The sequence below is a fragment of the Diadema setosum genome, chromosome 7 (genome assembly GCF_964275005.1).
Source record: "Diadema setosum chromosome 7, eeDiaSeto1, whole genome shotgun sequence".
In the NCBI taxonomy this organism is placed as follows: Eukaryota; Metazoa; Echinodermata; class Echinoidea; order Diadematoida; family Diadematidae; genus Diadema; species Diadema setosum.
This window is the reverse complement of record NC_092691.1, coordinates 10,893,487-10,916,751: the sequence shown is the minus strand read 5'-3', so window position 1 is coordinate 10,916,751 and position 23,265 is coordinate 10,893,487.

The window sequence follows — 23,265 nt, the reverse complement described above, 5'->3', positions numbered from 1 at the left end:
CCTCAGCACTTTCAATCACAAGAAACACGACTGATTCGTTTCCCAGAGGAATGGTGCTTACCTGATCGGATTTTTACTTTTCTATCTTGCTTCTAGTTAATTTGTTTCTTTTGGTTAAAATAGCGATTTGTTGACAACGCGCAATGAAAAATAAGATATCTCTGCCCCTTGTTCACATTACCTCCATGTAGCGCTTTGTCATATTTCTGACTATTTTCAATTGCATCGGGTATATTACTAGAAATGAAATGAAATGAAATGAAATGAAATGAAAAGGAAATGAATTATGCTTATCACTAACTTATCTAAACCCATCCTTTTGTTTGTTTGGTTGTTTGTCTTTATGTTTTGTGTTTCTTGTCGATCTAATGATCAAACAAAGATATAAATGATAGTAGGCCTACGTCTGTATGAGAGCTGCAGTAATTGCAAACATATTCGTTGCGCTAAATTTCCAGAAAGTCAGTCATATTTCCTATAATGCAGCAGGATTAGGCCCGTATAATTCAAAGAATTCTTATGGCATATAGTAGCTGCAGTGTGTAACACACTCATACACACAGAACCACACACAAGAAAATGTGAAAAGCATTTTTTTCCCCAAACTAAACCATGCAGGCAAAGTCTTATATAGAGAAGAACAAACCCAAGCGCTTTCCTTTCTACGCACATATTGTGGCGACAAAAATTGTTTTCTTCCGCAAAATAAAGACAGAACATCCAAATCTCACAATAAACTTATAGGGCCTACGCGCAATGTTATTTTTCGCCATCATTAAACTAGCAATGTTACTCCTAAACGAGCCTAGAATATTGAAAACCTTCTCTTTCGTTTATTCACAAATAGAAATACACGATTCCCGTGAAAACGGGTGTTTGTTACAAACCCCCAAAAGCTGAGATGTCAACAAATAGAATCAAATTGCACAATTGCAAAATGCTCAAACCATGCTATGATAGTGTGGTGAGTCATTACCACTGAAGACATTTCTTCAGCATCGCAGATTCATCCCCTTGGTACGAGATATCTACTTTTAAGAGCTTTCTAGTACATCATTGACTTATCAATTTTCTCAATACTTTATAGGAAACAAGGCCTTGAGTAAGCTAGATGAATTGATCACTAAACACAATGCGATAAAAGCAATCCAAGCAGACTCTTTCAGTTAATAACAACAATTTATCCTCAAAAAGTGCACGATTCGAAACATGACTTGCTTCATGGACGCTGAATTCAAGTATTACACGTAGAGAGATATTGTATTTTTTTTTAACGTTCACTTTCGAGCAACCTATGAATCCAAGGAAATAGTTTGAATTTCATATTATGAAAAACAGTATTTTCTCTCGTTAGTCACATTAAGAAAAAATGGTCTTGATATCTCCTTTAAAGGGATTGTGCAGTTTCGGTTGAGACTTAACTTCAGATTTCTAACATTTTTTTGGTGAGAAATTGAAAATTTTTTAATGAAATATGAAAGAGCGTGTAATTTTAAGAGGAATTCAGCATTTATTTGATGAAAATTGGTTTTGAAATGGCTGAAATATCTAAAAAAGAGCGATCCTAATAAAAGTTGGGACTCAGCTTTTATTACGATCGCTTTGTTTTTCTTTGTTTTTGGGTGCCTCAGCCATACCAAAACCGATTTTCATCATAATTTATAAACTTTGAAATCCTCCTAGAATGGTATACTCTGTACTATTATTCATAAGTGGTTTCCTGGTGTCTCGAAAAAAGTTAAAAGCCAAATTCTCATCTCCACCAATACTAAACTATTCCTTTAACTATAGGACTATTAAACACAATATATGTTAGATCATAAAGCCGGCTATTGATTGTTATGCACATTATACTGTAGTAACTGATGGAAGTGCATTTTTATAAGTTTGGCACTGCGTACCCATAATGCATAACGACAAGAAAATAATGCTTATAGCTCATGCATGTAACGAATATTACTTCCAAGGTTTTTAAGTGTATATAAGACAACCAAGTTATTCAGGAGCAAGCAATGTTATGATGGAGTAATAATTATGTTTTCCCTGTCGTACAGCTGTTCTCAGTCTGCTGCTGGGTGTTATGATTGAAGGCCCCAAATAACCCATGTGAACAGGAAATTTTAAGGAGATTCTTTGACAAAGAGAAGCTGATTTGAATGAAGGCTGTAAACGAGAGAAATGATTATTGAGGAAACCTTGTGTCAAGAGAAGTTGATATAAGGATACTTGGATGTTCGTAGGAAATCATCCAACACGGACTTCTCTTCAATTACCGTCTTAGTCTCAACTACAAACCCATGTATGCCTTGGTAACAACATTCGTTATTTTGTTTTTGCTTATGAAGACAATCGTTTTCAGATTCATCGATATTTAATGACAATTTTTTATGTCCATGCAAAACCTCGTGGAGGAATATGCTGCTTGATAGGAAGAATTCATTATAATACCTTACTTCTCTCTGTACAAAGCAAACAAAGTTCTTCAAAATGCAATAATGACATCGAGATGATGTAACCAAAACAACTCTTTTATAGTGATAAAATGTATTATACCACCACATTGTACCATTATTGTTGGTATACTCATAATTTTCCACAGCACTACATTATCTTATATCGTCATCAGTCCTATTATTCACGGCTTTGTAGTATATGCTTTTAATATAACCTTTTTCTCGTATATTACAAGTGGAGTTGGCTTTTTTTTTTCTCTCTCTCTCTCTCTCTCTGGGTAGACCGTTGATGTAAAAGTGAACAAAAGCACGTCGGAATTATTTGATCTTCAGTCTCAAATTAGCAATCTTTCCAGCTTCATCATTGTCTCATTTTTATCCGTAACTACTGTGTAGTTTATGACGGGAACACCCCTTCCTGTTTAATGACTTTTATGAAACTGCATGAATTTTGTACAAAATAATGGAAAAAGTCACTTGGTACATCCAGTGTATTGATATGCAGTGTTGAATATGATGGATTACTTTTGAATAAAGCATTATACATGTACATCAAAGGAATACACGCTGCGATTTTCAGTTTAGTCTCTAGTCCCCGTTGACTGCATTTATTTACTGCAGATATAATTCCTTTCCAAGAAGTCAAGAATGACGAAGAGCTTTAGCAATTGTCTCTACATCAAATAGGACGCTCGTTCTCCAAGGTTTTCGTGGCGGGTGCCTTGCAAAAAGATTTATTATTCCACACCTACCATTATGGCGAATCTTTTCAAGTCAAGATTTTTCCCTCTGCACTGATATCGGCACACACATGGGATGAGTTGATATTTAACAGGGTCCGTCCTGGGTCGTAGTCATTTATTGATCGAATTATCGGCATGGATGATAAACGTACCATACTCCCAGCGCACCGCTTTATCATCAGAAAGAGAAAGATGAGATTTTCCCCCATGACATCCGTTAAACGGTAAGTGGAATCGGAAAGCTTTCCGGAATTAAACATTGCTTTGGAGTGCTCTTTTCCAATAAACACTAACTGGGAAATAATTGTTCAGCCAATGTCTGTCATTAAATGGTGGCGGCCTCGCATCCTATACTGAACATCGTTCTCCTCGGAATGCGGTTCATCAGCGTACATTGACTCGGGCCAAGCGGATGTAACGCCATTTTAGTCATTTTGTCCTGCATTGTGATTAGTTTAGGGTATTTCACGCTTCAGTGCTCAGTCCGATTGATGATCTTCTCCTGAACACGTCTCAGTGACCTGCTGCTGCTTGAAACTTATACACTTATATCATTCTTAAGAATCCTTGCAGAAAATATGAATAGTTGATATCTACAATATATATATTTTTCCCCTGGATAAAAACACTTTCAGAAGTCGATTGTGGTCCGCATTTGATTTAAGATAATATGTACAAATTATAAGACAGTGGCGGTATCAACGAGTTCAACGAGTACACGGGCATAAAAATAGGTATATGTTTTCAAAGAAATATGTCTGATCGGTCGATTATCGGTGAAAATCAGATGCTGGTATCAAGAGCTCATTTCATTTTTGGAGCTGCTCAGATAAAAGGGTGCATGGCTAGTTTGTTGTTCTTCAAAAGTTGCAAGAAATTCACAGAAATGTGATTTCTGACCGTCGAATTAAGGGTTTGATGCGACAATCAAGATAGCGAGGACATTACTGCAAATTCAGCATTTAGCAAACCAACTCTTTACGAGGGTATAAATTCGAGATACACCGTATTGCACGTGTTTGATATCAAGATTTATTTTCTAGCAATGCGCAGTATAGTCAACAGGAAAAATATAAGCAATTTTGTAATTTGTGTCAAAAATATGTGATCACTGTTGTACAGCGGCATACCAGCTTATCATGATCCATTTGAATAGTTATGAATAAAGATTACTTTAAAAAGTGTGTGTGTGTGTGTGTGTGTGTGTGTGTGCGTGAGTGAGTGTGCGTGTGAGTAGTGTGTGTGTGTGTGTGTGCGTGCGTGTGCGTGTATGTGTGAGTGAATACAGAAACGCAAATGGTAAGGGCGGCAATGTCCCTCTCAGGTATGATCCCTATATCTCACAGAAAGACAAGAGTGAGAACAAAGTTAATATAATCTTATGAATATGAAGTTAATGAAGATATAACCGGGTTTAAGGATTATCGAAAACAGCACAACTACTGATGGAACAAACAGAGAGATTTCATCAGCTTTACCCCAGTGGGCATTGATATTGTAGACCTGTCGTCAGAGTCAGACCTTTCAACCACTAATGACTTCGTGTGGGCGTAATTAACAATATCTAATATCATGCAGGTACGGCGTTGAATTTCCCACAAGTCACACTTCATGTGTAAACATTTATGTATATTTGTCTCCCAAACTCAATTTGTTAAGGCCCTGAGGTGAAAGTCTTACAAGAAGTCTATTCGTTATCTATATTTTCGTAAAAGGCAATTAATATCATCTCTGTTCCTTAGATTATTACAAAGAAACCCTTTGCCCCTAGAAGGTGGGGAGAGCTTTGTGCTACAGGTCTGTTTACTAGCCGGGTGACCACGTTGGTGACTGAAGAAAGTCAGGGAAGTCATTGCCCCACTTTTTCAGTCTTTCTTTTTAATTCTTCCCTTTACCCTTGGGCTCTCCTTTTCAGTCATATCACACAATATAGCTTGGTGATTTCTTTCTGTCAGGCACAGTGCCATTAATGAAGAGAGAGCCGGGGAGGGAGCTATGAGAGGCAAAAAATAAAATAGAACAAAACAAAACAAAAGCAAGGGGTTCGTAAAGATTGGCATGGGCTATCGCACCTAACAAGCTTTGAAGTCGATAGCGTACATTATCTTTGGGTGTGTAAGAACATGCACAACAAAGTGTGTGTGTGTGTGTGTGTGTGTGTGTGTATAATGACAGACCGTTTATAATTATTTCAAGATTAAGACAGTTGACCGAGCGATATTAGATCTCGTGATATTTCATTAGATTTGATATTGATTAAAATGAATAGCTTTAGTTGAATATTTCGAATTTAAGCATAGATTTGGGTGGGTTTTTTTTTTGGGGGGGGGGCGGTTAAGTGATATCAATGAAAATGAAAAATAAAGTAAGAAGGAAGAAGGATTTGGGATGGTGTATAGCAGAAGACAGATCCCGAAGACTCCAGATGGAATGATCTCAAGCACCGAACTTTTACCCAAAGCCAATGTTTTTTTTGTTTTTTTTTTTATGCAAAGAATAAATTTTGATTTTGATTAAAACAACTTAGGTAGAAAACACATTTTTAATTTTCTTTTTCTTCAGATTTTCTTGAGATGATCAGACTTTTCCTAATCTGTTTCTTTTTTTTTCTTTTTTTTCTTTTTGGGCAGTGTGGGGGAGGTAAGTCCATTTGTTTGGATATGACACAACCTTCAAAACAGCTTTAAAAACAACACCCAATAAGAACATTTACATAGCTACAACAAGACAAAAAATCAAAACAAACATGAGTTTCGCCAAGGTTGGCGACTTTGCATCACACTATGTCTCGAGTTTAAGAGAGAAAACTTAAATGTAAAGATAGATTGAACATCTTTACCTGCTAGAGATGGCTGTGAAGGGTATGATGAATAATGAGAATCAACCTCATTATTCTTTTTCTTTCCAGCTTTGTTACTTGTTCTGAAAATGAACTGCGAACTACATTCGACTAGAGGAAAGTTTATGAATCCGATTCTCTCCAATCTCAGGAAATCTGATAAGTCCTTCAGAGTAGTTTGTTTGTTTGTTTGTTTCTCGCAAAAGGTGTCAAAGTTTGACGGATGAGCGTTATTACTTCAGGTAACCACGTTATGCGAAACGAGAGATCGTTGATATCCGTATCAGAAATTGAACAGGTTGTGATTAGGGCCTATACATGCAAATTGGGGTGTTGATGTGCCATGCTTACCATGCATTTATCATAATTCTAGCAATATTTACTTCCCGAAACCATTCCATGTAGTATTCATGGGGATGTACTTGTGATAAGAGGGTGTGCAAAATGGTAAAATCAAGCATGCAGTGTTATCTCATTCTCCATCGCTTAACTAAGAACCACTTTGTTGTAAGTGTGTCCGGTTTTCCGCGCCAGGTTTGCTAGATGTATAAAGTACAGTCACTTTTCGTCGTGCGTATAGATGAAGGCGAAAATAGTCCGTAGACAGAGGATCTAAGGAGAACATTAAGTTGTCGCACAGCACAGAAGACAAATGTAAAATGAGCAACGCTGATCTCTAAAGTAAAATCAGAACATCAAGGACGTTTGCTAGTAATTCTCACCCTTGTCAAAAAGCAGACAGAAATTAAGAGTTGTGCCCTTAAATGTGAAATGTGCAATCCGTCGTCGCCGTTCAATGGTCAGCTTGTTGATGTGTTCGTGTGTGTGCGTCATTAAAATCCACTCCATGAGGTGAAGATCACAGCTAATGCACTTCTTCAGACCCGAGAGTGACAGATCGTTGATCCTGGAGCACCCATGTCCGAAAGTGCAAACTGAGAACAAAATTGTGTTTCAAGAAAACATGGGAGAACACAAAGAGCATGAAGAGGAAAGCACTGTCGAGGCATAATTCATCATTCATAAAAGGTATGGACTATAATGTTCTCTTACTTTCAAAAATACATTATGGTCCATTAAAATTTGGATGAATTGATTTTTACGAGACTTGCCATCTGAACTAATATTTTAAGAAATTATTCCGTTCTCACGTTGGTTCTTATATAGTTAATAGACGTATACTAATCGCTGATCGTTATGCCTACAGGTAGCTGATTGATATGTCTACCAATCGCTGGTCGGCATGCCTATATACTGCACCCTGATCGCCCTGCCTATACTGATCGCTGCTTCGCATGCCTATTGATCGTTGTTCGATGCCTACTGATCGCTGATTAATATGCCTACTGATCGCTGACCGTCAAGCCGACTGATCACTGATGGCATGCCTATTGATCGTTGACAACTGCCTCTTGATCGCTGGTTCACATTCCTATTGATCGTTATTCGTCATGCTCGCTGATCAATATGCATACTGATTGCTGATCAATATACCTTCTCGCTGATCCTCATTCCGACTGATCGCCAATCGGTATGCTTACTGATTGCTGATCGATAAGCCTACTGATCGCGGATCTTCATGCCTACTGATTGCTGATCGATAGGTCTAACGAACGCTGATCGTCATGCCTACTGATCGCTGCTCGGCATGCTTAACTAATCGCTGATTGATCCACTGGCCCACTGATCGTGGATTAATATGCTTACTGATAGCTGGCAGTAATAGTTTTATGCAGTCATCTGGGACTGGTAATGACATAATTCGATATTATCATCACGTGACACCTTAAAACCTGTAGATGAAGGACAGATTCGTCACTGCAAGCAAAGGACCATTGTGTAAGTCGTGATAGAGATTCACTAAACTGGTCGACAGAGACACGGGATTGAAGCTGTCTGGGTAAAAACACCATCGAAAATATGAAAGAAACGCAGTATTGGTTGGGAATAGCATAATTCTTCCCTTTGCATCATAAAAACACATAGTCGTTAGAGTCACTTGGAAATAATGTAAACACAGGCAGTTAAAGGACTTAAGGGGTTTTTTTTCTTGACTTTTGTTTGGGTGAAATGTATGTTTTCTTTAACTCTTACAAACGTCTATTTCATAAATTCTTCATTTTAACTGGCTTAAATGCAGGAAGAGAGATGACAAGGACATGCAGGGCAGATTCGTTATCAGTAAGCGGAAATGACTACCCCTATAAATCACTCAAAATATGTAATTATTTTTGTAATGACTTTTTTCTTTTTTGTGGCGTCACTATTACCCTCAGTATGAGATTCCCTTGTCGAACTACCATGGTAAGATGTACTGTATAATTATGTACAGTGTGGATAGGGAAAATGCACTGTTCTTTTCCTGATCACCCCGAGCTTGTTGAATTCACTTTCCTTAAGCTTCTCAGCTGGACCCCGACGCATTTTGCACGAGGTAAGGGGTTCGCCTAAGGCGAGGAACTCGGCGTTGGCCAGATGCCATATCCCCGATTAATCTTTAAACCATGTGCGTCAACTGCCTACATCCATCGACTGAATGTCTTCAATGACCATGACGATGAACATAATCTAAAAAACTCTCATCTAGGCCTACTGCCTTATACCACCCCTGTACTGTTTGTAGTCCTCGGGTGTTGGTACCAGTACAGAAAAGATGACGAAGTAGGGTAGTAATTCATTTTAGTCCAACATAGCTATTTATAAATAGATAATGAATAGCACTGCTGGACTAAAATGCATTACTACCCTTCTTCGTAATCTCTTCTCTGATACAATCAGACAATACTGCATATTAAACAGTGAGTGTTCTGTACTATAGCAATCGATTATATCAGGCAAGTGTAAACACTACGTGACGTTTTATTTGTGTAAAATGTGTTCGTGATATCCTGGCGTTTCAGATTCTCTGCGATAAATTTGTCTAATTGATTACCATTAAATTAAGTATGGATTTTGGTCTATTATACCACCAAGGCATGGTGTGGTTAGAGATATTCGACGAATGAGTATGAGAGTGTTAATTTCTGAAAGGTAAATAAATGTCTGTATAAATACGCTATACAGATAAAAAAGAATAGTTTCATAACGCAAGAATTGTGATTACAGCTGTTGAATGCGTTTGTGTGTGCAAAAGTTAAATGGAATTGTAGATAGAGGGAAAATCTTAATCCCATATTATGCTATGGTAACCACGCTCAAATCACGGGTTAGGCTATTTTGGTGTGAGTTTACTTGCGCGTTTGTGTGCGTGTATTTATGTGTGTATAAGTTTTCATGGTAGGTTGAAAGTGTGCAAAGCCAGCAGGGCTGAGTATCACTCTCCCTTTCTTTGAAATCGTGCAATAACTGGTGGAGAAGGAACATATATACTGTTTCACGGGAAGAGTTTTGACATGATTCTGAGGGACATCATTATAACCTTCTCGAAATAGTCACGTCAAACTATGAGTTTAGAATAATCATTATGTACGTTTAAGTCCCCACATCAACATTAATCATACAATGTTGCATGATATGAGTTTTTTCAATGAGCAATGAGAATTCGATAACTTCAACTCAAAATTTAGTTTCAATTCATTTTTCGGAACATTTTAAATTCCGAAGGTTCCTTAATCCCAAAACGAAATAAGGTTCGTAATTCCAAAGGTTTGTCAGTACACACCTTTGTTTCATGTAACAAACCGTATTTTACTTTCGTTATACATCAATCAAACAATTCTTTCTTTTTTTATGTAAAGACCTATCATACCAGGAAGATTCGAGACATTCTTGAATACAGGACCGGAATTAAATGTAAGGAGGCCTTTAAACAATATCACGCACATAATCCTTAAGTTCATCGTCTTCACCATTCGCCAACACAAAATGACTAGAAAAGTTATGTATGTTTTTTTTTTTTTTAGTTCATTCAATTTATCATTTATTCTAATCCAACAAAAGAGTGAAACAGAATTCAAAGCATAAATTGCGTAAATCATATTGTTTTATAAATGTGTAAGAAATAAATAATACAGTGTGGATCATAGAGTATATTAATATTAAGTAGAATAACCAATGCATACGCGCAAGGCTGACAGAAAGTAAGTATGGAAAAGAGTGGTCCACTGAAAAGCAAGGCTTGCAAAGTGTGGATCACCCGAAACGTAACATGTAACTTAATATCATTTTAATAAGCATTCACATTCTCTTGAAAAACAACTTTAAGTTGGAGACGGGAAAATGTCTGTCCATAAATGATGCAACCGTTTCAATCTGATACTCGGCCATAACTATCAAAATTTTCTCTCTCCTTTTCTGGGTCTCCTAGCTCTCTGTCTTTCGCCGTTTTCTCACTCTCTCTCTCATCTCTCCCTCTCTCACAATCCCACCCCCCCCCCTCTCTCTCTTATTACTATTATTTTTTGGCAACAAATGAGCGATATTTACGTCGATTAAGGGACAGTAACTTTAGGTCAAATTGTACATATTGTATCTATATTTGTAATTAGCACTTTCATATTGACATAAGCATATTTTATATCGTATATTCACGCCGAGGATTAACGCATGAGTGCCTGCAGGTAGTGACCCGAAGAGCAAAGAAAGGTTCTGAAAGATTAAACATGCTCTGCTGCCCGGTAGAGATTATATATCGAATTTTTGCCGGGTTATTATCGAAGGGATTTCTGTTGCTGTGGTTGTTTGTGCCGTCTGGTTTAAAATGGGTGCGGTAACATTTTTACTTCTTCCTTCAGTTTGTCTCGACATGCGCAATACCTTGAATACAAAATTGCAAAAACCACACGACAAATACAAGGAGATGCAAAAGACTGCGTGTAGGTTAAGGGGGGGGGGGGAGAGAAATGCCGTTCAGCCCAATGCGTCTTTAGCAATGCCTGAGGGAACCGAATAGGTCGATGTACGGTAAGAGACAAACTATCAACAAGGACACTTTCAGATCGGATAAAGACTTGCGTGTAAACGTTTGGATACACGTTTCAGGCTAGTGTTTTAGGGTTTGTTTGTTTGTTTGTTTGCTTGTTTCTGTTTGTTACTAAGCGCAAACATTCATTTCTCTGTTTTAATCGCCTATCAATGACTGGGATGTGATATCTACACGTAGTTGAGTTTTGTTCGATTCTAGAAGTGCGTGTTTCCGGTTTGAAAGGTTTGACCTTTAAAGCACGATTGGGTCTTTATAGATGAAGCTTAGCACAACCGTGTAATCATTTCCCTTTTGGTGAGTAGAGAAAATGTTCCGTGTTTGAGTGACAGGCTTTAGAGTTTGTAACGCAGCTGTCAGACGGACTACCATTTACAGCTAGCGGTCGACGAGGAGTCTCACATCAGAGTCTGAACACTCCTGGACTCTAAACCCGTTTAGAAATGCTGCATTTTACACTTTTAATTACAAACAAGTTCTTGTAGTGTGAAACCCATCTAGATTCCTCCCAGGACAAGACGCAAAAACGGTTGAACAGACGTGCAATCACTTTTTCCCCTTTCGTATGAGATGTGACTGACATTCTATCAGAGAAAAGAAAGTCTCAATGGAAATGATTGGAACCACCAACAACTCGACAAAAGAGAGATCTGGACACAGTTCAGTGTCTACGAGAATTTTGAACCACGAATAACGCTTTCTTGAACATTGTTTCCTCTCATCTTTTTCTTTTTGCGTGTGTTTGTTTCGTATTTGCTTTTTGTTTTATTTCGTTCTTTCTAGTTTTACTTTGTTTTACGGGCGTCAACATTTCCTGCAATATTTCTAAGACTAACCACTGAGAAAATACGAAGAAATGAAGAAAACAACAACAAAAAGTGTTCTTCGCATCGATCTTGGTTAGATATGACTTGTAATCACATCATGGATAATTCAGCAGAGAATAACTCGGCCTTCGTTCAAGCTAGGATGAAAACTCTCTTCAAAAAGAATTTGTTGCATAAGCAGTCTTATTAAGAGCAAATAGGATGCGGGAGATGAAGTTTGGATGTGGAGTTGATCGAGAGCAGGAGTTCTGGAAGACGCTGTCTTGTGAAGGAAGTTGTTTGAGAACAAAACAGTCTTTTTAGATACGATTTGTCCGTCATTAGACATTAAAAAGACATGGGTTTGAACGACCTTGATCGATGCCTCAAACGATATCGATTGCAGGAGGGATAGCGGTACTGGCGAGGACACTCGAGCCGCAGTTCGTACAGTAGCCCCATCGAAACGATGGCTCCTGTGTTGACACTCGGTCGCTGTTTCGGGTGTTTTGTTTTTTTCTTTTTTTGGTGGGACAGCGAGGTATGTTTGATTTAGGCCATCAACGGTCAGCGGGTGCATGAAATGGATTTAAGTTACTCCCAATCTTTGATCTATGTCTCTTTCGATGTTTGCTAAAAATATAGACATAGGCTGCGGTGTATTCTTAGATAAAACGAGCGAACTGGGGGAAGCGACTTACGGAGGAGGATAAAGGGATGCTGTGGGGCTTGTTATGACATCCTATTTTCATCAAAATATTCTGGACGCAAAGTGCACGAGTTGAAACCCAGCGGGATGCTTTTGCACCTCCGGCAAAGAACACAGGCCTGTGTTTCTTGCGTTTGATTGTATATTAAGTTTTTTGCAGAAGATCAACCGGGTGCCGAACATGCCGAATATTTCAAATGCATTGCGATGGATGAACAGTTGCCTGGGATGTCTGTCAAAATTCTGGGCCAATTATGTGACTTTATTTTTCCTCCTACCACATCTAATGATCTTTTCTAGTGTGAACAATTCGCTCCTGGGTAGCTCTGCCGTATTCGTAACATGAGGAATTTTGTAATCTTAGGTGATGGGTGAAAATTGAGGGCTCATAATGAGTCAAAGATATACACTGATATATTGTTAGGGAAAAGATTCAGAGCGAACAACCAAATGCTTTATAGGAGCCATTGTAGGGCAGAAGAGTAAACGCATAGATGCTGCGTTTCCAAAATTGATATATGAAATGTTTGTATTGTCATCATTGTTGTCATCATCATTACTATTATTATAAGTCTCATGGGAAAATGAGCAAGTGTATCGTTTTGTCTATTATTGCTGTCATATCTGCTATTGTCATTGACATATTTGTGAGTATCTTCAACGTTTTGCGTTGCAGTGATTGTTAGATCACACAGCAATATTAGCCCCATGCAACAATCAGTATGCTGTAAAACAGCAATAACTTAGCGATAAATAAAATCGCAACAGCCGAATCTGGGACGCTTCTGGAAAATGTAAACGTTTTCTGAGAAGCTATCACATTGCATAAATCATTCTAGTGACAGAACTTCATATTAATAATACACACTTCCTCGCCGAACGAACCTCAACTTTCGCTATACATGTTTTTCTGGTCTTTCTCGGTGAAAGCCTCTTCAACAAATCATCAAAGCAAGTTGGAAAGCCTCAGATTTTTAGCTATGATTTGCATAGATTCAGTTGCATGAGATCTGTGGCAAGTGCAGGCGATTTACGTCCCCAGTTTACGTCACGCGTGCATGGTTAAGTATGTCTATCACCGTCGGCATTAACAGTTCATCGAACCTTTGTCGTGTTCGTCACCACGAGATATTTGAAACGGATTAAAGTTGGATGTGTTTTGTTTCACGTCATTTTTTTTTCCATGCTCCTGGAATAAAATTTTGCTTTCACTCCGCTTCAACGTATAAACTGAAAATCTAACAAAGCGAGACGCCAGGGTGATATGGATTGTGACGATATTTGCCAGCGTTTGAAACAGATTTCACTATATATTTCTTCTGAAATTTATTCCACAGTATACACACTTTGTATTTCTTAGAAAGAGTTTAGACTTTTTTTTTTTTACTTCTCTCTTATGATGCATTTTTGTACAGCTCCAGAGAGATTATGCAAACCTGGACTGCTTTGTGAATAGAAATAACAGATACATAAATATCATATTATCAGAGTATTGAACTGAGGGTATTTGAGGTTGCCGAAATTGCGAAAAGAATATATCAGTATGTATAACATTCAAGTGATGTGGGAGAAAAGTGGAGTTTATACAGAATGAAAGAAATGCGTGTATGCCTCATCAATTGGTTGGCACTTACTCTTTAATGATCAATATAATATCATATCCGATTGAGGCATGAAATAACTAAAGTTTTCATTACTCACACTTGTTTGGTTTGGTTTGATTTTATTTCTGCATTATTCAACATTTCAATACAAAATAACATCATTGATGATTATTTCTCTTTTTTATTTTAATGTTATTAATTTATTTCTATGCTTTTTATATTTTACATGGCTTTCATTGGACAAATCCCACATTTTTTAAGAGAAAAATTGATTTAAAATACCAATAGAAGTCATGGTACCCTTGATAATCCAGGGATTTTTAATCTTTTTACGCGGTTTCTGTCGGACCAGAAATTTTTTTTGTTTGTTTCATAATAGAATATATATGTGTATATATATATATATATATATATATATATATATATATATATATATATATATATATACATATATATATATGAATTGATCATATGCCTCATTTACATTTTCACTTAAAAGAATAATTATCAAACCATTGTTCTAGAGTTAGACCCAATTTCAAACATTCTATGTTATATTCAGTTTCTTTCCTATTATGCGATTTCGATTTTCTGTGATAAAAAGAAGGTGATCAGATATATAACAGTCGAAGTATGACATGCCATTAATAATGATTAAATGCTCAATCTGTGATATTCTAAAAAACATTGAAGACGTATAGGTAATTCTAGTATCTTTATTAATATATGAATAAAACTAAGATACGAACAATGAGTTCAATAGTCGAACTTGTAGGCGTCTTGTAATCACAGTGTTGACAATTCTTCTTTCAATACTTTGCAGCGCATTCATTTGGGAGCCGCGAATTAGCCCCGCCTATCTAAACAAAACAAAAAAACATACGGATATGAGAGAACTCGGACGCGAAAAAACGTCATATATCGAAACGCTCAATCTATCATTTCCATGGTAACCATGAAATGTACCCATGCGACGTATCGATATAAAAGTATTTAGGCATATCAAAACGTGCTATTTCCATCACGTCCATATGTCGTATAGCTATACGAGAACTATCTTAGCCTGAAAGGGATATTTACAGTGTCTTGTAGGACGAAAATAATGACCTACAGGAAAATGTGTCTTGTAGGACAAAATAATGGTCCAGGAAGGCCTACAGGCAGACAGGCTGTTTCGGGACAACAATCCCCGGCATCTATTGATTCCCTGGGTAACTCTTTTGCCCTTTCAAAGATCAAAGCTGCTTAGAGATGTGAAAGAATACGTTCTATGTTCTCTTACTGCGTTTGCCTGGAAACAGCTGGGAAATTTGCGACTGATATCTTTTTGTATTGTTATTCTTGTAATCATTATATCCTATCGCATTAAACATTTATTCCTTATGACAGTGGATTCTGCCACAAGGATATGTAGACGATTGTATTTAGGTTGCACACGCCTACTGCTCACAGCCCATTCTCTATCTCCCTCCCTCCCTCTCTATCTTCCTCTCTCTCTCTCTCTTTCTCTCTTTCTCTCTTTCTCCATGCCCCCCCCCCCCCCTCCCCTCCCTCTATGATGGTGCAAGGAAGTTTGGATGTTGTCGTTGTTAAGTGGGCTATCTACCACTTTGGGCATAATAGTGTTGCTTTCTCTCAACCCGTTTGACTGACAGAGTGCCATAGATCAGGGAGTCCTCGCAATAACATTATCAAAACTAAATTCCACTTTCTTTAGCTGAGAAGTAACAAAATACCAATCAAATGAATAACCAAACTAGGGCTAACCAAGACATGCTTAAAATCCTCCAGCAATTCAGATCCGGTCATGCGATGCTGCGTCGCGTAGGTGGCAAAATATCTCACTAGTATGGATATTTCCTGGCCCTATTAATTTGCAGCTATAAAAGATACGTACAAAAATCAGAAGAAAAGCCATAGACAGTGCCGTGCTTATTAAAAACTGGGTAGCTTCTAACGATGAAAACGGCTTTTCTTGGCAAATGTGTCTTAAATGAAGGTCCATGAGGAGAGATTTAGAATGAAAACAAAACAAAACAAATTCGCAAATGTTAAGATTGGAGTGAAGCAAGTATAGTCTGAGTTGATACCAAACTGTCTCATGCGAAGGTATGACGTCAGAGACATCGCGCCCTCATTCTGTCTTGAGAGTTCAAGTTGCTGTTCTCATCACTCGGGAATTTATTTTCATACCTGTTTAGTCTCTGTGATACCTTTGAATTTATCAATTATTGTTTTAAACATTATTATTCAATCTGATTGTCTTCTTTGGCTTACGCCTTTGTGAGCCCAATTGCCGGATTTGATTTTTCTTCTTTCATATCTTTTTAATGTTCTTTTTAATTTAAACTCACTGAAAATTGTAATCTAATAAACAACTCCTTCAAAGGTTCAGGACTTGCGGTTCATTAAACCAAATGTAGCCAGCGAATTAGTAGATGACATTTTCAAGCAATCAATTTGATCGTCTCCGTCTCTCTTTTCTACAAGAAAAAAAAAAATTAAAAAAATATAAATAAATGCCTCCATTAAGGATTTCTCCTGTTTTGGAAGAGAGCAGAGAAGGTTTGCGGAGAACATATATTGAATATGTGGTTTACGCACAGAAAGCAGTGGTTTCACATAGATTTTGTTGATCGATGCTACGATGTCCTTTTTTTTTCTTCTTCTTCTTCTGAATATGAACCACGAGGAAAGCTGATGACCACACCAGTTTCAGGATCCTGGGTTTCACAGGACACCACTGTCGTCCGACTGAGTGTAAGTTGATCAACAAAGATTCGACGGCAGACCAACCAACACTTTTTCTACTACTTTTCTTCTTCCTCTTCTTCTCATTGTTCTTTTGTTTGGCCCGGGTTTTTTTTTTTCATTAACATTAAATTTGATGGATGTGCAATCATGAGGGGTGTAACTTTTATTCGTAACGGGAGTCAAGAGCTTGATGTGGAGCAGTGTAACCACACGGTTGGGATGATTTCGATAGGTTTTCTTCCTTCACTAGCGCCCCCCCCCCCCCCACCAAACCCCTACGGCAGAATGTCAACACTGCTCCTTATCATCCTTATACTAGTAGGTATTTTCCTCATATTTTATGTTTCTTTTTTTTTCTTTTAAAGGCAGAGACCAGTAAACGTAAAAAATGATGCATTTCTAGCATTAATGGTACTGTGATTTCAAATTTGAATCTTTCACGTGACACGAGCTGTATGATAATTTCATGTTAGTGCAGAGACACGTGCATTGATGAACTTTTTGTCATTGGTAAGATAAAAGGGATAGTGCCTTGATATCGATGGAGGACTTGGAACTACGCCTTCATGATCTCGCGGATAATGGCCTTTCATTTTGAGAGACAGGGGGTTGGGGAGGAGGAGTGCGAACGAGGGTGAAAGAATCCGCCAGTTTCAAGAGTCAATACCTGTGTACCTTGTCTTACAAAGGCAAATGCACTTACAAACGGCACAGATTTGAGTGTCTCGACCATTCAAAGGCTATGCAGCTCTGGGAATTCTCACTGAATTTGGCTGCGTTGCCACAAGTTATCTGTTCTCGCGGGAAACGGAGAATTATAGCCATTCGCATTTCCACAACGTTTCACTGGCGACGTGCAGGTGGATGGCGTCCTTTGCCCCCCTCGGGTCACCTCATACGTCTATTGATTCGTGTGGTTGGAGCGCAGATGTATGGCCCGTAGCCAGGAAAGCAAACGTTAATGTTCGTATTTATGCCAACATGGTGTCCGCCAAGATATTAGTTAGATCGTATGGCCTGGGAAGCGAAGAGGCCGGGCTAGGCTGTTCCAAAGCGTGCCTTGAGGTCTTCCATATTCATTGGAATCTGTCACAGTCATTTGGGTATGCCGTATGCCGAACATTGCCGAACTCGAAGGAAAAAAAAAAAACACCCGAAACCAAAACGAACAGTCAAACAATTACGAAACCGACAGCAAATCTACGAATACATCAAAGCAAAGTCCAGATTGCCTTGGGTTTGCTGTTTTCACAGTCACTTACAAGATAAGTAGGGCTTGATTGGTTAATGATGAAAAATTGTGATGATTTTCGTGAGTTGCGGGAAATAAGTAGATGATACAAGCATAATTATCGTTGCGTTGTCATCTCAGTCTCATATTTACGGGATTTGATTGTTTGTTTGTTCTTATTTCCTTTTCGGTCTTTGCTAAGGAAATTTCTGTGAAACAACCATCCATGGTTAATCACAAACGTAACAGATGCTGTTGTGTCAGCGATCATAATAAAGCAGGAGTCCCAGAGCTACGGCGAAAGTGTTTGCGGCGTCGTAGTAGGAGGGGGGGGGGGGGAAAGCATGAAGCACCAGAGGTGAACAACCTGGAAGAGATTTTTTCCTTTCTTTCTTATCACAAGCAGGCGCTGCCTTTGAACAAACTATTAGGTGACGAAATACTAAAGCGGCCAGATGCTCCATGACGGTAACTACCGCAGAGATGTCTTTCTTTTAAAGTGTCGGTTTGATCTTTGCTTGACTGTTTTTGGATGGCTGCACGGTCTGACGCTGAGCTTCAAATGTAATTTTTGTGACATTTGCAGCAGTCGTCGTTGTACTCGAGTGTAAAAAGGATTGGAAAAGTTGGTCAGGTAAGAAGGTGTTTATGATTTCTAAACGGAGGCAGGTTTTTAAACTTGTAGCAGGCAAGTTATACTAAATGACCATTCCATTCAGGTCAAGGTATCTTGGATATTCAGAGTCGCGAAATTCGAACATGTATATTAAACGGTTGTCTTTCTGTTATTCTTTGTCAAATGTATGTCTTTCTATGAACCATGCACATATTCTGGTGTTCGGTGATCTGTTGTCAAAGGCGTGTCCAGGGAAATACATGGAAAATTATTCACAGGGCTATAGGCAAAGATAAAATGTGTCAAGTGATGTAAAATTACACACACAAATCTACAGGATAACAGTTGTTGATTCTCAAGAAACAATGTCCAATATTATGACCTTTCCGTGACTTTAAGCAACTGTGACGTCACACAACAGACAGGGTATACATGCCATGTGATAAGGCCTGTAGATTTAAGGCGGGCATTATCTTATATAGCATGACAATGAAATCACAATGCTTTGCAACCTGTGTCAACATTGTGTTTTTGTTATTATCATTATGCTGACCATATGGATTGCGAACTGGGTGACAGTATACTACGTCACTGTAAGTGATAGTTCTTGCGAAATAAGGATTACGATGTGTTTGAGAACCTACAAACGGGGAAGGAGAGGTGAGTGACTCACGTTTTTCCGTACTAGCTATAAGTGAGGATCCTTGATGCCAAGTCACATGTGCCCCTTTAAATCTTAAAGCTGTGGTTACACTCAGAAATCAATATTCGTTCGCGGGAGGTGTGTTGACACAAAGAGAAAAGTTAACTGTGGGAGACACCTGCATCGTGTATGCAGGTGCGAGGCGTCTATATCGTGAAATTACATACTAGGAGAAATTCCGCACCTTGCGGCTTTTTAATCCCTGGATAGTGTAGTGCAACCTCAAAATTGACTGTTCAAAACGCATTTGAAACAGCTGAACTATCACATTACAGAGTAACATGAATAATATAACAATATACAATGACAACATTAAAATATGCAAATCAATACTGGGGGTTGTTTTTCTCGTATCTATGCCTACGGTTGTTGTTTTAAACTCAAATGACGAAGATATGGTGTGTGTCCCAAGCAATACCAAAAGTTCATTATCATTCTAAATTTTCCGATAAGTCTTCTTTTTTAGGGGAGGGGGTTACTTGAGATAATTGTTATGTTTGCAACTACATTTTCAACACGAGTAGAATAGATATCATCTGTGGTTGCGAAAAAGATAAAAGAAAAGATAACGACTGTTAAAGTGTTCTAAAAAGCACCTTTATACCCCCTTGAGGGGGGGGGGGGGGGGGCTTCCAAGATGTCTAAAGCCCCGAAATTGAGTAATCTTTAAAAATCGTCTTCTGTAGAAATATAAGCAGGAGAGTTAAGTGTGCGCAATGAGTTCGTACATTCCATAGGTAACTGTAGTTTCAAGTTTGTTCCTGGAAATGCATGGTAAACTTTTTTTACCAAACTTGCACAGGCGTCATTGCTGGAGTGATAGAATATATCATCATTTGTACAAATGGGCGCCTAACACCTCGGGGTGCCCCAGGGGCGTAGTCCCCCCCCCCCCCCCCCCCCCCCATTGACGAATCTCTAAAAAACTCTTCTCTAGATCAGTAAGTACGTTGCTGACTGCAGTTTCAAGTCTGATCATGGCAAATCCAGAGGTGCTCCCCCCCCCCCCCCCGGGCCCTGGGAGGAAACAACAACAACAACAAAAAAAAATTCACATTTTCATCTTCTTTGAAAATGCCCGCATTTTCATTTTTTGAAACAAAACCTTGCAGGTATTACAGCTAGAGCTATAAAATATGCATTTTTACATATGGACACCATGCCCGATTTAGTGATCCCATGGGCAGATGAGGCTCAGAACTTATAACTTACAGAATTCTAAGAAAGTCTTCTTCTGTAGAATCAAAAATGATACAATGAAAATGAGATATAAAGTAACTTATAAAGTGTGTTCATGTCAGATCCGGGGTTGCCTTCGTTGGGGTCCAGTGGAGGGGACCAAGAGGAGGGGGGGGGGGCAATTTTTCACATTTTCACCTTCTTGAAAATGCATGATCAAATATGTTACCAAGCTTGGCAGTTGTTATTTATATAATAGGGTGATAGAATATATTATATCGGTTTGAATGGGCACCTGCCCCCTGGAGAGACGTAATTAGAGAGTCTCTTAAAAAAATCATTTCTGTTATTTGTTACAAACTTGGCAATGTCCCCCCCCCCCAAGCGAGACCTTCCAAAGCCCCCGAGTAGTTTGCTGTGATCTTGTTTGGTAGTAGTCTGCAAGAATGTATGAAAGGTGAACTTCTGATACTCAGGTCAGTGCTTGGCCCATGTGGCCACATATCAGTTTTAGTTTTGACGTACCTTCCGCTATGTATCAAATTCTCCATTTTCTAATGTACGTACATTAGCTTCCAGATTATCTTAAACTTACGAGACTAATTCACATTCTTTATTTGATATTCTTCTTGGGGCAATTATATTCATACCAGTATTTATTTGAGCGCTAACCATGCATGTGCTCAATATTGAACGCCTTTTGCTTTCCGGAACTGTGGAATTGATTTCATGAGAAGAAGATAAAAAAAAAATATGAAATCCTCGACAGCAACTCCACCCCCCCCCCCCCCGCTGCTCATTCAGTATACGACTCTGAAAGACAGAATTAAATGGGCGTAAGAAAAACACAATATAACGCGTAAAGAACCGCTTGCCGCTATCAGTTTTACCACCTGTTGCTTAAAATATGGTGGTAATAGGTCTGAAAACATTTAATTGCATCCATTGCAACCAACCGTCTGCTTGTCGTCTGCATTCACCGATATAATCGATAACGTCGAAAGCGTAATCACCGGCGCGCATTCTCTCCTGGCAGCGCTGCTGATATCTGATTCATCCGACATCGATCGATAGTAATCTACAGCACGATCGTCGCTTTCACGAATTAACTTCCGAAGTACTGGCAAATTCATCGCCCTTCTCGGCCGGGTAAGTGTTGCTCGGAATAAGCCTCCTCTCTTTTCTAGCACAGCGGTGCATCGTATTTAGGTCGCGGCTTCAAAGAATGCGCCTTTCACTGAAACTATTCCTACGATCAAAAATGATCATCGTGGGATTGAATCATGAATATTATCGATACTAACTTTCGGTAGGCAACCGTCCTCGGGTACAATATTGCTGAAAAGTCAATGTCTCGCTGGATGAATGTAAAACCGTAGTTCACTTTATCACAATATCAGGGTATACTGATCTCTTCACAACTGTCTTTATGCGATGGTGGTATCAAAGCACTATGGAGTGAGAGCGGAGTCTCAGTTGAATTGGTGAAATGAAAATCAATTCAGTGATGTCCTTGATATAATTTGATTTACTTTTGAGCACGTTTGTATGACGGGGAATGTCGTGAACTCTTGCAAAGGCCAAGAGTCCAGTTCATGCCCTTTGTGTAGAATACATGGACAAAGCATTTTACCCTGGACGGCGTCTTGATCCCGGTAGGATGTATTTGGAACGGAGTACAATGTCATTATCGTCAGTGGAATGTTGATAAGATAGATAAAGGGTCCCAACGGTCTTATTATTGTTTGTATAGGCCTTATAGTGGTGTGTGTGTGTGTGTGTGTGTGTGTGTGTGTGTGCGTGTGCATAATGTATCAGCACTCCCTGAAATAATTATAATCATACAAGTGCTAACGTACCTACAATTATCTGTACATACGTATGTGCGTGTGTGTCCGTGTCTCTCTGTGTCTCTATGTTTGTGTAATTCAACTGCGCTTCTGGAGAATAATGAAATAAAAAAACTAAAGAGCCCATGATTATACAAGCACGTGTGTTCGTGGAAACGTCTGTCTGTGTGTGTTGTGTGTGTGTATGTCATTTAGAAGCACATCCTGAAAAAAAGGATTACACGTAATACAATATTATAACCATCAAAGTATAGGCTTATATTCCAACTGCTCACTGACACGCCTCGTCCTTCGATTTCTTCTTTTTATGACCTCAAATAAGATAAAATCATGGTGACATCCAAAAATCTGGCATGCCTTCCTGAATAACATCGAACCATTTGTTCAAGCATATTATATCCTACGATGTTCGTTTCGCTGATCTATGATTTTTGTCTAACCGACTCGCGTTATGTAGTGTACATAGAAGTATTGCTTCAGTGCACGGACATCAAAACGAAACAAAACACTCATAGAATCGTATGTATTTTATTCGCTATCATCTTCTTGAGAGACGGAGGGAGTTAGTAGGGATAGTCGGAGGGAGAGAGAGAGAGAGAGAGAGAGGAGTGGGGGAGAAAGATACAATAGACAAAGAATGTGAATAAAATGATTGCAGTAAAATTAGACATTTCTCATTGTTTTTTAAATGTACATTTTCACATCTAGGCAAATTCACTGCAATTTTGGCAATGCAAATTAAGTTTAAGAAGAACACACAAATCCAGATCAAAGTACACTTTTTTTTTCTTTGGTAGGAGTTGATATCGCCAAGGCGGTTGAGCATGACATGCCTTGGGCTTTACAGACCTCATGAA